This window comes from Apus apus, chromosome 16 (assembly GCF_020740795.1).
Source record: "Apus apus isolate bApuApu2 chromosome 16, bApuApu2.pri.cur, whole genome shotgun sequence".
Lineage (NCBI taxonomy): Eukaryota > Metazoa > Chordata > Aves > Apodiformes > Apodidae > Apus > Apus apus.
The window spans coordinates 125850-139575 of NC_067297.1; positions in this window are offsets into that span (position 1 = coordinate 125850).

Here is a 13726-nt window from a genome sequence, read left to right on the forward strand (position 1 = left end):
TGTCAAGTAGCAGAACAATTTGCTGACCAAATGCAAAGGAGTCATGTAGTCAGACCTCTCTTCATAGAAGTCTTTTTTTCCTATGTTGGGAGACCTAAATCCTGCCTTTCTTGTCTCTGGAATAGTCATTGAATGAGCAGTCAGTGAGGCAATCCTTACAAGACAGGCAGACCAAGATGTTCAAAAGCAAGTACTTAACATGTATGGAAGGCACTGGCATAAAAGTTCAGAGACCTTTTCTGTAGTGCCAAGTGTCAGACTCTCACTTCTTTGTCTCTAGGGAAAGTTACACTATGGATTTAAATTCGTTATTTCGGACTAGGTACCACTATCAGACACTGGCTGTCAGAAGTGACTTTGCAATGGAGTTAGCAGGAGAATGGAAAGAGTAACAACAGATGAGAGCAGGGACACATCTTGAAGTGAAAACTGGGAAGTTGTCAATGGAATGGTGGATAGTGAGGATCCTCCACTACGAGTCATGCTCCCCCTGTCATGAGTACAGCTTTGATTTATGAACTAAGCAAAGAATGGAATTAACAGACGTGAAAAAAATGTAAAATGTCCATATAGCATTACTTCACCACCTTGAGCCTAAGACAGAAAATATTCTGTGTCTTTGTGAGAATGACTTGCAGAAGAGCCCATGAGAAGCTAGTAGAAGAGCAATGGTGGAGTCTTACAAGAACTTAGCTGACAAACTTGGAAGAGGAAGAAATGGCATGAACTGATCAATTAGCAGAATTATTTTTTTTTTTACATTAGTAAATACTTTTCCTTGTCTCGTTATTTGAAATGTGTGGATTATGTTATTTGTGGGGTTTTGTTCAGTTCAGAGTCTTTTTTAGACCAGCCTGATGGATGTACCTAACACGAGCAGTTCAAGTCATTTAAGTTTGGCAAACTTGAAAGCAACCAAAACCATGATATTGTAGTGAAAAGCTTATGCAAATCTCATGTGTGGATCCCTTTTAGGAGTAGCATCTGAGTAGACTGAACTGTGATGCAAATGAAGAGATCAACAGCCTGTATGACCACATCTGGTACAGAACATACTTGGGGACTACTAGGGAGGGAGCAAGGCTCTATATGTTCTTCCTATTAAGACATCTCTCTGTGATGACTGATAATAGATAACTGTTCCTCTAGTGTGTGCTGTGAATGCTACCGTTTTTAAAACATCTTCTGACATCTCCAAAGGGGTTCATCTCCCCTAAATTTAGATGTAGACAAATACAAGGTACACCAGAACCCCTTCTGTGTTATGTGAAGTTGACATCAAAGAAGACAAGCTTGGCTGCCTTGGTGGGAGAGAATGAGGAGATGCGTAGTGTCTTCTCTGGCATGCAATTGTTTGCAGGAAGCTGGTCAGAAGCAAGCGGGAAGGCAAGAGGTGTGAGGAGCAAAAGTACTGTAGTGAAAAGCTGACAGCACTGTGCCAGTACCCAGCTCCAGAGACTGTCCCTAGACTGAGTAGGGACTGGAGACTGTTAGGAAGCCTGGAGATTCTCAGGAGGGAAAAAAAATAAAAATGAAGCAGTGACATTTTTTTCAACAACTTCACCCTAAAGTTATTTGTTCTTGTCACTGTAATCTTTCCTCCAGACATGAGTATTTTCACTAGGAGAAAGCAACTCGGGAAGGGCTGTATCAGCACAGTTACATCATCTTATGTGATGGTTTGACCAGTCCTAAGCAATCCTGTAATCCCATCAGGGTCCAATTTGGAGGATGTGCAGAGATATCACTGTGCTTACTTGGTACATCCTGAGTTCCCCTTCTTCGGAGGATCTGGCTTTGTCCTGTGCTAATTATAAGAATAATACGTGTTCTTTTCTCATATGAGCCTAAATGTTTCAAAAAGACAAAGACCTTTGCTCTGTAAAGGTGGCTTTGCTTTTGTGCCTTTCCCAAACTCTTCCTTTTTCTCCCAAACTCTTTCTTTTTCCACTCCCCACCTAACCTGACCTGACAAGGGAGAGCATAGTATCCTTAGAAGCTCACAAGGAATGTGGAGTGGCATGTTTCCTACAGACATGTCAGACAGTGGGTATGTGAAAGCCAGTGAAAAGAAACTGTCTCCACCCTACGTTGAAAGCTTAAATCCTGCAGCTGTTGCTGCAGTTGAAATGTAGGAGAATGCCAGCATTAATGACATTAGTGCAAAGTTGCAGGCAGATGGGTGGCCCTGCCTGAGGTTAAATGGGGGATGACTGCCAGGCCCTGCAGAGAGTGGAGAGGCTAAAGGCTGGGCAGCCCTTACGAAGGCTAAGCAAGCAGAGCTAGAAACAATCAGACATAGGGGTGGGAGATAGTATGAGACCTGACGTGGAGAGCAGCGCTGCCTGACTGGCATCACTCTCCAAGGCTGTAATTACTGAACAAGTGCAAAATCAGCAAAACTTGAGCCTACAGGGGAGCAGGTTCATATGGCAGGGGAAAACAGGGGCAAAGTAGAGGACAAAACAAAGCATGTCGTTGGGCTGTTCAGGACAAGGGTGTGCATCAGATCAGCACTTGTACTGTGCATCTACTGTGGGTGGGTTTGCCTTGCTTCTGCAGCCAGGGGGATGGAATGTGGCTCCCAGTGACACTAAACAAATTTCCTGATGATGTCCAACAAGTGTGGCTCAATTTAGCATTTCAGTTCATCTGAAGCTCAGAAAAAGACCTTCTAAGGAATCTCATGTGTGTTCACATCTGTCTGCAGAGTCCTCCATACAAAAGGACTGGAGGAAGGAGGAATGTCATGAAGTGCTCTCTCCTCCCAGCTCCATGGGAGACCTACCCACAGGCCCCTCCCCAGGCTGCTGCTGCCAGTGTCTTTTTGAGTTCAGGTACACCTTGAGACCCCACCACAGACTCTGCAGCACACCCAAGCATTTGGCTCAGACTGGGAGATGACCCTTGCCAGGAGAATCTCCACCATTTCTAGGCAGCAGGGACCAATGCCACCGGACGTGTCAGTGCACCTTAGTGTACTATGAAGCCATCCTGACTCCAAACCCTACATGGGGAAGCGGCCTGAAAAATTCAGGAAAACTTTTGCATCAGGAATGACTCAGTGCTTTGGTATATTGTGTTCTCAAATATTTATCTCAGTGGTCTTATAAATGTTTTACTTGTGGAAAAATATTGCAATTGGCCAATATTCCACAGAATCTAAATATTTTGTTCTAAGACAGTGCTTCATTCCCCTGCTCACAGAGCTTTGATTCCTTGCTGATTACATGGTTCAAGCTCTGAGCATGACGAGGGCTCCCCCCCACTGCTGTCTGTTTACAAATGACTTAGGCCTTAATACAACCACTGTCATAGGAAGGGGGAGAAAAGACAATTTATCCTTGGTTAATCCTGGAAAACAGCTTTTCATCTGACATCTTTTCCACTGAGAATGAGGAAGATGGGGACAGTGCACACAGGAAGAGGATGGAACAACTGGGGGGCAAAAGCTGACCCTCTCTGTCCCACCTGCATTGGCTGTGCAGGGCAGCACTTGCCAGGACCAAGGAGCCCTTGCAAGACAGGCCGCATTATCTCAGATCTTGTGCAACACAAGAAGCCCACAGAATGGTGGGAAGCAAGCAGTGTGGACTGTGTGCCATGTCTGGGGCTTGTCCCTGCAAGCTCCTCCTTGAAGTGCTCCAAAGCTGAACAGCCTGTGGAGGGGCTTGCCTTCCCTCTGGTTTGGCAAAAGTGTCACCAGTTTCATAGTGCTGAAAGGTTTTCAGGCACACTATGTGGTTCCTGCTGTGCAGAAATGTCCTACTCTGTACCCAGGGCTCTGCTGTATGCTGGTTTCATGGTCCAGGCAGAGGAAAGCAAACCTGGGCTGAGGACTCTGTGGGCTGCACCTGGTAGGACTCCCATTGGAGACATGAAGAGATGTCCCTGCTCTCCCCTCTCCCAAGCCCATGGCAGAGCCAAGGTCAGGCTGAGGCACCCGCTCCCAGGTGTGCAGACAACTGACAGCTTGCTTTTATGAGTGCCATCCTACCAAAGAGCAGAGAAAAGAAATTCCATAGGGGCAGGTGGTAGCTGTCAGTCATGTACTTTTAGCTGGGTTATATGGTGTGTTTTGCTGCCCTGCCTGACCAACCTAGTGGCTTTCTGCAATGGAGTGACTGCCATCAGTGGACAAGGGAAGACCTATGGATGTCATCTATCTGGACTTCTGCAAGGCCTTTGACATGATCCCCTACAACATCCTTCTCTCTAAGTTGAAAAGATACAGCTTTCCTGGGTGGACTGTTGAGTGGATAAGGAATTGGCTGTATGGTCGCACCCAGAGGGTAGTGGTCAATGGCTCAATGTCCAGATGAAAAACAGTGACAAGTGGTGTCCCTCAGGGGTCTGTACCAGGACCAATGTTGCTTCACATCTTCATTAATGATACTGACAGTGGCACTGAGAGCACCCTCAGCAAGTTTGCTGATGACACCAAGCTGGGTGGTGCGACTGATATGCCAGAGGGATGGGATGCCATCCAGAGGGACCTGGACAAGCTGGAGAAGTGGGCCCAGGTGAACCTCATGAGGTTCAACAAGGTCATGTGCAGGGCCCTGCACCTGGACAACCAAAGATACTAATACAGGCTGAGGGAAAACATGCTAGAGTGCAGCAATGTGGAAAAAGACTGGGATTACTAGTGGATCAAAAGCTGGACATGAGCCACCAATGTGCAATTGCAGCCCAGAAGGCCAACTCCATCCTGGGCTGCAGAAGAGAAGGCTGAGGGGAGACCTTATTAATGCATATAAGTATCTAAAGCGTGGGTGCAAGGAGGATGGAGCCAGACTCTGTTCAGTAGTTCCCAGTTGACAGGACAAGGGGCAATGGGCACAAGCTGGAACATTGGAAGTGCCATTTAAATTTGAGGAAAAACTTCTTTACTGGGACAGGCTGCCGAGGGAGGGTGTGGAGTCCCCTTCTATGGAGATACTCAAAACCTGCCTGGATGCAGTCCTGAGTAATGTGCTCTAGGCAATCCTGCTTTAGCAGAGGAGTTGGACTAGATGATCTCTAGAGGTGTCTTCTCTGACAATTCCGTGATTCTGTGATTGAGTGAAGTGTGGCCAGCAGATGGAGAGAGGTGATTGTGCCCCTCTACTCTGCCCTGGTGAGACCTGGAGTACTGCATCCAGCTCTGGAGTCCCCAGCACAAGAAGGACCTGGACCTGTTGGAGGGTGTCCAGAGGAGAGCAATGAAAATCATCAGAGGGCTGGAGCACCTCTCTTGTGGAGACAGGCCAAGGGAGTTGGGTTTGTTCAGTATGGAGAAGACTCGAGGGGAGACCTTATGGTGACCTTCCAATACCTGAAAGGGGCCTGTAAGAAGGCTGGGGAAGGGCTGTTCACAAGAGCATGTAACAATAGGACAAGGGGTAATGTTTTGAAGCTAGAGAAGGGTAGGTTTAGGTTGGACATTAGAAAAAAGTTTTTTAATATGAGGGTGCTGGATCACTGGACCAGGTTGCCTAGAGAGGTGGTGGAGGCCCTGAAGACATTTGTGGTCAGGCTTGATGGGGCTCTGAGCAATCTGTTCTAGTTGGAGATGTCCCTGCTTATTGTAGGGGGACCTTTAGAGGTCCCTTCCAACCCAAGACATTCTATGGTTCTATGATCGCTGGTTTTAAAGAGGTGTCTGTGGGGCTGGCAAGACTGCAAAAACTCAAGAGAGAGCAAACTGCAGGATTCAAAACTATGAACGCTGGATCCCCAGTGGCAACTAGAACTGGAAATACACCTAGGAAAAGTCCATCAGCCTTGGAGGGTGCTGTGAGCCATCTGGTGCTGGGAAGGCAGGCATTCCTGCAGTGAGGTCCATCAATCCTCTGCTCACTGCCAGAGAAACCCTTCTTGCACCTTTGCTGTGGATGGAAGATGAATTGTAAAATTACTTCAAAAAAAGTCACCTTCAGTAACTTATTTACAGGAGGTCTATTGCAGTCTTTGTTGCAGGTAACAGTGTGTCCCCTCACTAAGGCTCTCAGTACTGGATTTTCAGAAGGTGATGGTGGCAAAGGTGGGAAGCCAGAGAGACTACACAACACCACAAATAGGAGGCAGCTGCTTTTCTGACCCTATGGTGTGGTGAAAAAACACAGAGAAGCTGTCCTGGGCAAAGCCTTTATTCTGAAAGAGTGAAGAGCCCCTGTAACAGAAGATACTATCTGAAGAGCAGGAAGGGCAGGGCGTCTGGCCAGGGCAAGGTCCAAGTTCCTGCAGCACAGCCAGACTCAATGCCACTGGAAGCAGTGTCCATGTCACCGTCACAGCTGGAGCACATGCAGCTGGCTGCAGTGCCATGGGGGACACTGGCAAGTGGATGCAGCCACGCTCAGTGTAGTGGCAGTGAAGAATTCGGGTGCTCCTCTGCATCTGAGTTGTTTGCAGCCCAGGTAACTGGAGCATGAGCTCAGCAATCACCAAAGTGCAGGATTTCCTGTTGGATTGGGGTACAGTGGTCAGCTGTTACTGAGTCACAGAGAGTACAGTGCTCATTTGTGACCTCCACAGGCACTGGAGCTGCAGATGTCCCCAATTTAGTGGCCAAAGTTGGGACCAAAAAGAATGACCTCCAGAAAAGGAGGGGTAGGAAAGCACATCATAGGGAGCCCAGAAACCAGCAGAGCAGCATGAGGCACTGGTGGAAGCATTTGCCAGGGCCAGAGTAGTTTGTACTGACTTCCAGTGGATCTTCCATCTCCAAAGTGAATTTGAGACCACATACAAAATGCCAAATGGATTAAGAGTCCAGTGCAACACTTGGCAGTCACAGCTGTGCAGGGAAGGCTCCTGACCAGGCAGCTGTTCAGTTCTTTCTTTATATATAAACTGTCTAGACCAGACAAGAAGAAACAAAGCCAACCCTGGCATAAGACTACTGCTACCTACACAGATGGTCTCCAACCTACAGCTTTCATATTTGAGCTGTTCAAAGCAAGGGGGGGAAGAGAAGAAGTAGTCAAGCCAGCTATGCATCAGAGGAAAGCCTATGAACAACTATAAAAGTAATGGAAAAGAACAGTAACTAGTGGGATTTATTACAACTAGGAAAACATGTTATGTTTTGCACACAGAAGGTACAGTGTTGCCAGTAAGTATCTCCTCACAGTAACCTCACAAGACTCAGGTAGTGCAAAAGGACACAGCACCAGGCTGTGGGAGAGGGGAAGGATGGTCCTGCAAGGAGCAGCCCTGAAGAGCACATGCACACTCAGAAAGTTTTCTTAATTCCTTGTGGCTGTCCCAGTGGAGAATCAACTGAATATAAGGAGCAAATATGATCAGAAAAGAGCCTGGCCTTGATAGTTCACTGAATGAGAGAGAAGGACCTGTGGCTGGGACAGGTGCTGGAGCAACCTGAGCCATCACCAGAGAGCAGCAGAGCAAGGCTCATACTTTTGATCCATACGGACACAATAGTCCTGGACCATGGGTCAGCCATTGCCATCTGGTAGGCTGAGGGATGCCCAGAGATGTGATACACAGCCAAGCCCTGCACTGAGTGACAGGATGTGACCCAGTGGGTGCATCACACCCAGTAGCCCTTTGCCAGCATGTGATTTGGCTCATTAGGAAATACCAGGACTGGTGTCTTAGAGGTTTTCCAAAATGCTACAGCTTCCAGATTTCTTGGAGCAATGTGGCACTGGTGCCTGTGATGTTTCTGCTCTGCCAGGAGCCCATGAGAACACAGCCACTGAGCGACGAGACACAAGGGGGCCTGCTTGGGATCTGCACCTGCCCACAGCCCCTCTGGGGCTCTTCACAGGAGCAGCTTTGTCCCCAGCCACCCAGTCCTGAAGAAGAAATTTTGCCCCTTGTTGGGGCTGCCTGTAGCCTGTGTTAAAAGTAGGTTGTGCAGGACCTCTGAGGTAGCCCTGGGCTTGGTGGGCAGTTTAGCTGCTCTGGAACAAGCTGACTGTTCGCCTTGGCACAAGGCTGCAGAGAGAACTTGGGAAGTCCAAGGGGTTTGACCATCGCTGCCCAGGACTGTTTGGCCTTGCTTATGGCACAACAGTGCCACTTTTTTGTCTCTCCTCTACTCCAGGTGATCCTGAGGACCTTCCCAAACCCATACCTGCAAGAAGAGTCATCTTGTTCTCGTGTTCTTGACACAGCTTACGAATGAAGCCAGTTTTTAGGGCAGTTTAGCCACAGCAGATCTCAACATTGTGATTTATGGGTTCTAGAATATCCCAACCCAAAAAGGGAAAAAACAGCTGTGTTAACTATTTACAGTGTGACCAAGAAAGCGGGGGGGGGGGGGGGGGGGGGGGGGGGGGGGGGGGGGGGGGGGGGGGGGGGGGGGGGGGGGCGGTTCGGGGGGGGAGACTAGTCACATCTTAGGAATATTGAAGCAGCCTCCCTCCCCGTCATACACAGCCAGGTCCTCCTACAAGCTCTCAGAGCTGAGGCTGAGCTGGAGCCTCCCTCTGTTCTGAAAGCACCACGGTCTTGTTCTCCAGCTCCAAGTGGAGCTTTGGAGATGGCTTGGCTGGAGGTGTGGTCTTCCCAGGTCTCCTTTCCCACAGCCACTAGGTGAAAGCACAGCAGGGTGAGAGACCCTGTGGGTCAGTGCTCCCATACTTTGGGAGGGTTATAACGCCTTGGAGGAAGGAGGGGTGACAAGTGCCATTTGGGGGTCTGGGCAGGCTAGAGGGGGAAGCTCTGCAGCCCACCAGAGCTGGCAGTAGCAGCCCTGTGGCAAGCTGAGATGGCAGCAGTGCAGGGAGCAAGGCTGCAGCGTGCCTCTCTGGGCACTCGGCAGTGGTGCAGCCACAGGACAGAGACCATGTGCTTGGCCTAAGCAAGGATGGTGCTGTGGGCAAATCCATCTGGAAATGCCAACATACAGCAGGGGAAGGAGGTGCCCACTTTTCCTCATAGGCTGACAGCCGTATTAGCCCTGGTGATGCTGGCTCCAACCCCCTGAAACCCTAGTTCTCCAGCCCCACTGCCAGGGGGGCTGCAACCTCAGGACCTGTGTCCTGAGCAGATACCAGCTCCACTCCAGCCTCTGCCTCCAAGTTTCCTCTGCTCCCAGTAGACAGAGTGTCCTGCCTGCGGCCAAGTCCTGCATGGCGGGACACAGTGCAGCATTGTAGCCCATCCCTGCGTTGCTGGGCTCCTGCAGCACTGGGCCCTGATGTTGCTTCTCTTCTCTTTCCTGGGGGCGTAGGCCCCAGGGAGGAGACACTGCAGCCAGGGCACAGCTCTGGTGCCACAGGACAGACCTTGGCAGAGGTGTCCATGCAGTCCTGCTGTGCCCTTTGCTGCAGGGAGTGGGACAGGCTGTGCTTGCTTCACAGGATCCCCAGGGGACTCCAGGCAGGCAAGGGCCAAAGGTGAACAGAGGGAAAAATCCAGGCAATGGATTCACTCATTAACTCCTGCAGGTCAAGGCTGTGGTTGGGCAGGAGCTCAGTTCCTGGGGCTGCAGCCCTCCAGGAGGATGTGAGCAGGACCAGGGTGGGCATGGAGCAGGCAGAGAGGGCTTGCTGCCTGACCTGGCATGCACATGTGCAGCACAGGATCTTCTTCTCTGTGCAAGAGGCTCCCACCAAGGAGTGTGAGTGTTTGCCCCATGCAGGCTCAGGCCAGCAGGCCAGCAGGCTGCCCCAATACCCATGCCAGCAGCAGGATGTGACGAATCCATCACACCCTGGCTCCCAGCAGGACATGAGTCACCCCTGAGTAATGGGGACACGTCCTTAGGCCCAAGTGCCCTGTGCTAAGCAAATGGCACCAGTTCTGTGCAGGCAGATGCAGACCTGTGGCTGGTCTGGCCACAGCGGAGCTACCGTGCTGTGGCCTTCTCCCGCCTCCAGCTGCAGCGGTTGTTCCACTACTTCAAAGACACCATGATGTCACTGTTCATAATAGCACAGTGCTCTGTGGGAGCTACCCTGGTGTCAGCATGCAGAGGAGTGGCAGCACCAGACTGCATGTGTCCTTGCCGTGGGCAAACAGTGCAGTGAAGCCAAGAGCTATCTTCCTACTACTACTCCTCCCTGAAAACATCCAGCTGCTTTTGGCAGCCAGGAGTAGGTGCCTGGCCCAAGCATCCACCTGGGGTGTCACGTCCCCTCCCCCTGGCTTCATGTGAGAGATGTGGCCAGCCAGGTAGAGCGGATATGTGACCTTGGGAGTGGTCACAAAGTATTGGGTGTGGGCAGAACAGTAACAGTACAAGTCTGTGGGTGTCACATGTTCCCAGGACAGAGGGATGAGGCCAGGAAAGCTCCCAGGTGCTGCTGAAGTTGGCAGAGACAGAGGCCCTTGAAACCTCCTCTCCCTGCTGCCATGACTCCAGCAGCCTGTGCAGCCCGGCACTGCCTGCAAGTCTGTGCCGCCAGAGCAGCACTAGCAGGACAGCAGGGTGACACCTGCCCCTGTGTTCCTCTCTGCTGCCGTGCCCAGAGGAAAGGCCACAGGCTTGAAAGAGACTTAATTCTCCTTGTCTGGCAGGTGTCCCCAGCCCCTGGGGCAGACCAGTCCCAGGTATGTGCTGGCACAATAAAATTCCATCACTCATATTTAACATTACATTTAGCATCTAAAAAGGGGACTCAAAGGGCTCCTGACCTCCTCCCCTTGCTGCACTTGTCCCCTGGGTGGGGGAGCCCCTGAGGGAGCTCCCCTATGCCAGTCCAGGCCCCTGCTCCCGGGCAGGGGTTTTTCCCCTCTGCTGAGATTCTGTGCTCCTGTGCTGGCATACGGCAGCCACCCTGGGCTCTCTACAAGCTAGTGAGATTGCAACACTGCCTGCTGGTGCCAACACACTGGGCTGGAGCCTGCAGCCCAGAGCCAGGCCTGGAGCTGGAACTGCTGGCCTCCTCTGAACTTACTCTATGAGCTCCATGTCCTTCTTATGTTGGGGGCTCCAGAACTGGACACAGAACTCCAAGTGCGGTCTCACGAGAGTAGAATAAAGGGGGAGAATCACCTCCCTCGACCTGCTGGCGACGTTTTCTTTTGATGGAATCATAGAATAGATACCAAATCTAAATCTGCCCTGCATTAGTTTAAGGCCACTGCCCCTCATCCCATCACTACATGTCCTTGTAAACAGTCCCTCCCCAGCTTTCCTGTAGCCCCCTCAGATACTGGAAGGCTGCTTTAAGGTCTCCCCAGAGCCTTCTCCTCTGCAGGCTGAACAACCCCAGCTCTCTCAGCCTGTCTTTGTAGGAGAGGTGCTCCAGCCCTCTGATTATTTTTGTGGCCCTTCTCTGAACTTGTTCCAACAGGTCCACGTCCCTCTTGTGTTACGGGCTCCAGAGCTGGACACACTACTCTATGTGGGGTCTCACAAGAGCAGAGTAGAAGGGGAGAATCACCTCCCTCAACCTGCTGGCCACCCTTCTTTTGATGCAGCCCAGGATGTGATTGGCCCTCTGTGTGAGTACACATTGTTTGCTCATGTCCAACTTTTTGACCACCAGTTCCCCCAGGTCCCTTTCTGCAGGGCCACTCTCTATCACATCATCCCCCAGCCGGTATTGATAACAAGGATTGCCACTACTCAGGTGCAGGAACTTGCACTTGGCCTTGTTGAATCTCATAAGGTTGGCATGGACCCACTTCTCTAGCTTGTCCAGGTCCCTCTGAATAACATCCCATCCCTCTGGTGTCAACTGGACCAGTTAGCTTGGTGTCATCAGGTAACTATAGGCTGGTCAGCCTTATCTCCATCCCTGGAAGAGTGATGGAACAGATTATTCTTGGCACCATCTCAAAGCACGTTAGGGAGAGGAGGATTACCAGTAGTAGTCTGTATGGATTCACCAAGGGGAAGTCACGTTTGACCAATCTGATGGCCTTTCATGATGGCATAATGTGTTGGTTTGGTTCTGGCATAGTTTTGGTAGCAGGGGAAGGGCCCCAGCGGTGGCTCCTGTAAGAAGCTACTAAAAGCTCCTCTGACTCAAGCAGCCAAGGCGAGAGCCATTAGAGAGACAATAGATGCACCTCTGCAATTAACAGATGAAAGAACTGATATAAGACCTGAGAGCAGAGTAGAAGACCAGAGGGCAGGTAGAAGAGCTGAGCTGGAGAGGTGAGAGCAGTGCCAGAGTGGAGATGCCCAAGTTGGTGAAGAAGAAGGGGAAGGATGTGCTTGAGAAGTTCCCCTGCAGCCCATGGTGAGATGGCAACTGTCCCCCTGCAGTCCTGGATGAACAAGGCAGAGCATCCCCTGAAGATGCCTGGAGAAGCTATAGCCCATGGACTTGGATCTTCAGCTGTGGAGGACCACAGGCCAGGGGAGGTGCCTGTTCCCGAAGCCCCCGTGACTCTGCGGGCAGCGCTGGAGCAGCTCCAGGGCTGCTGGGAAGGGCTGATGGAGCAGAGGTTGGTGGAGGACACTGCCATGGGAGGGACCCTGTGGGGAAGCAGGGCAGGCTGTGAGGAATCCTTCTTGCTGAGGAGGAAGGAGCAGCAGGAACCACCAGCCCATGACCTGACTCTAAACCCCATCCCCCTGTGCCTGGGGGGAAGGAGGGAGAGAAATGGGGAACAAAGTGATTTGGGCCCGGGAAGAAGGGAGGGGTGGGGTAACGTGTGTGAGCCCTGCTCTGTGTGTCTGTCCTGTCGGCATTGAATTAGTGATAAGTCATATTGATATTTTTCCCCAAGGTGAATCTGTTTTGCCTGTGACTGTCATCAGTGAGTGAACCCTCCTTGTCCTCTGCCTCAACCCATGAGCTTCTAGTTGGCCTTTGTCCTCCCCATCCCAGTATGTGTGTCTGTGGCAGGGGGTGAGTGAATGGCCACATGCTGGGTTCTTTGTTGCTCATTAGGCCCAAACCACAATATATGACTAGATGGATAGACAAGAGGAGGGCAGTTGATATGGTCTACCTTGACTTCAGCAGGACTTTCAACACTGTCTCCCATGGCATCCTCACACTCAAACTTGAGAAGTGCGGATTGGACAATTGGGTAGTAAGATGGGTTGGGAACTGGCTGAATGACAGAGCTCAGAGTTGTGGTCAGTGGGGCTGAGTCCAGCTGGAGGCCTGTGACTAGTGGTGTCCCCCAGGGGTCAGTACTGGGTCCAGTCCTGTTCAGTATATTCATTGATGACCTGGATGAAGGGATAGAATGTACCTTCAGCAAATCTGGCTGTGATACAAAACTAGGTGGATTGGCAGACATGCCAGCGGGCTGTGCTGCCATCCAGGAGAACCTGGACACACTGGAGAGCTGGGTGGGGAGAAACCTAATGAAGTTCAACAAGGGCAAGTGTAGAGTGCTGCATCTGGGGAAGAACAACACAGTGTACTGGTACAATTTAGGTGACCTGCTGGAAAGCAGCTCTGCGGAAAAAGACCTGGCAGTTCTGGTGGACAACAGGCTGACTATGAGCCAACAATGTACTCTCGCAGCCATGAGGCCAATGCCATCCTGGGGTTGCATTAAGAGGAGTTTTCCAGCAGGTCGAGGGAGGTTCTCCTCCTCCTCTACTCTGCCCTGGTGAGGCCTCACCTGTAGCACTGTGTGCAGTTCTGGATTCCCCAGTTCAAGAAGAGCGAGGAACTACTGGAGTCCAGCACAGACCACTAAGATGAATAAGGCACTGGAACATCTACCATATGAGGAAAGGCTGAGAGATTTGAGGATGCCTAGCTTAAAGGAGGCTGAAGAGGGGATCTCATTAAAGCTTATAAATATCTACAGGGCAGGTGTCAGGAGGTCAGACTCTTCTCAGTGGTGTCCA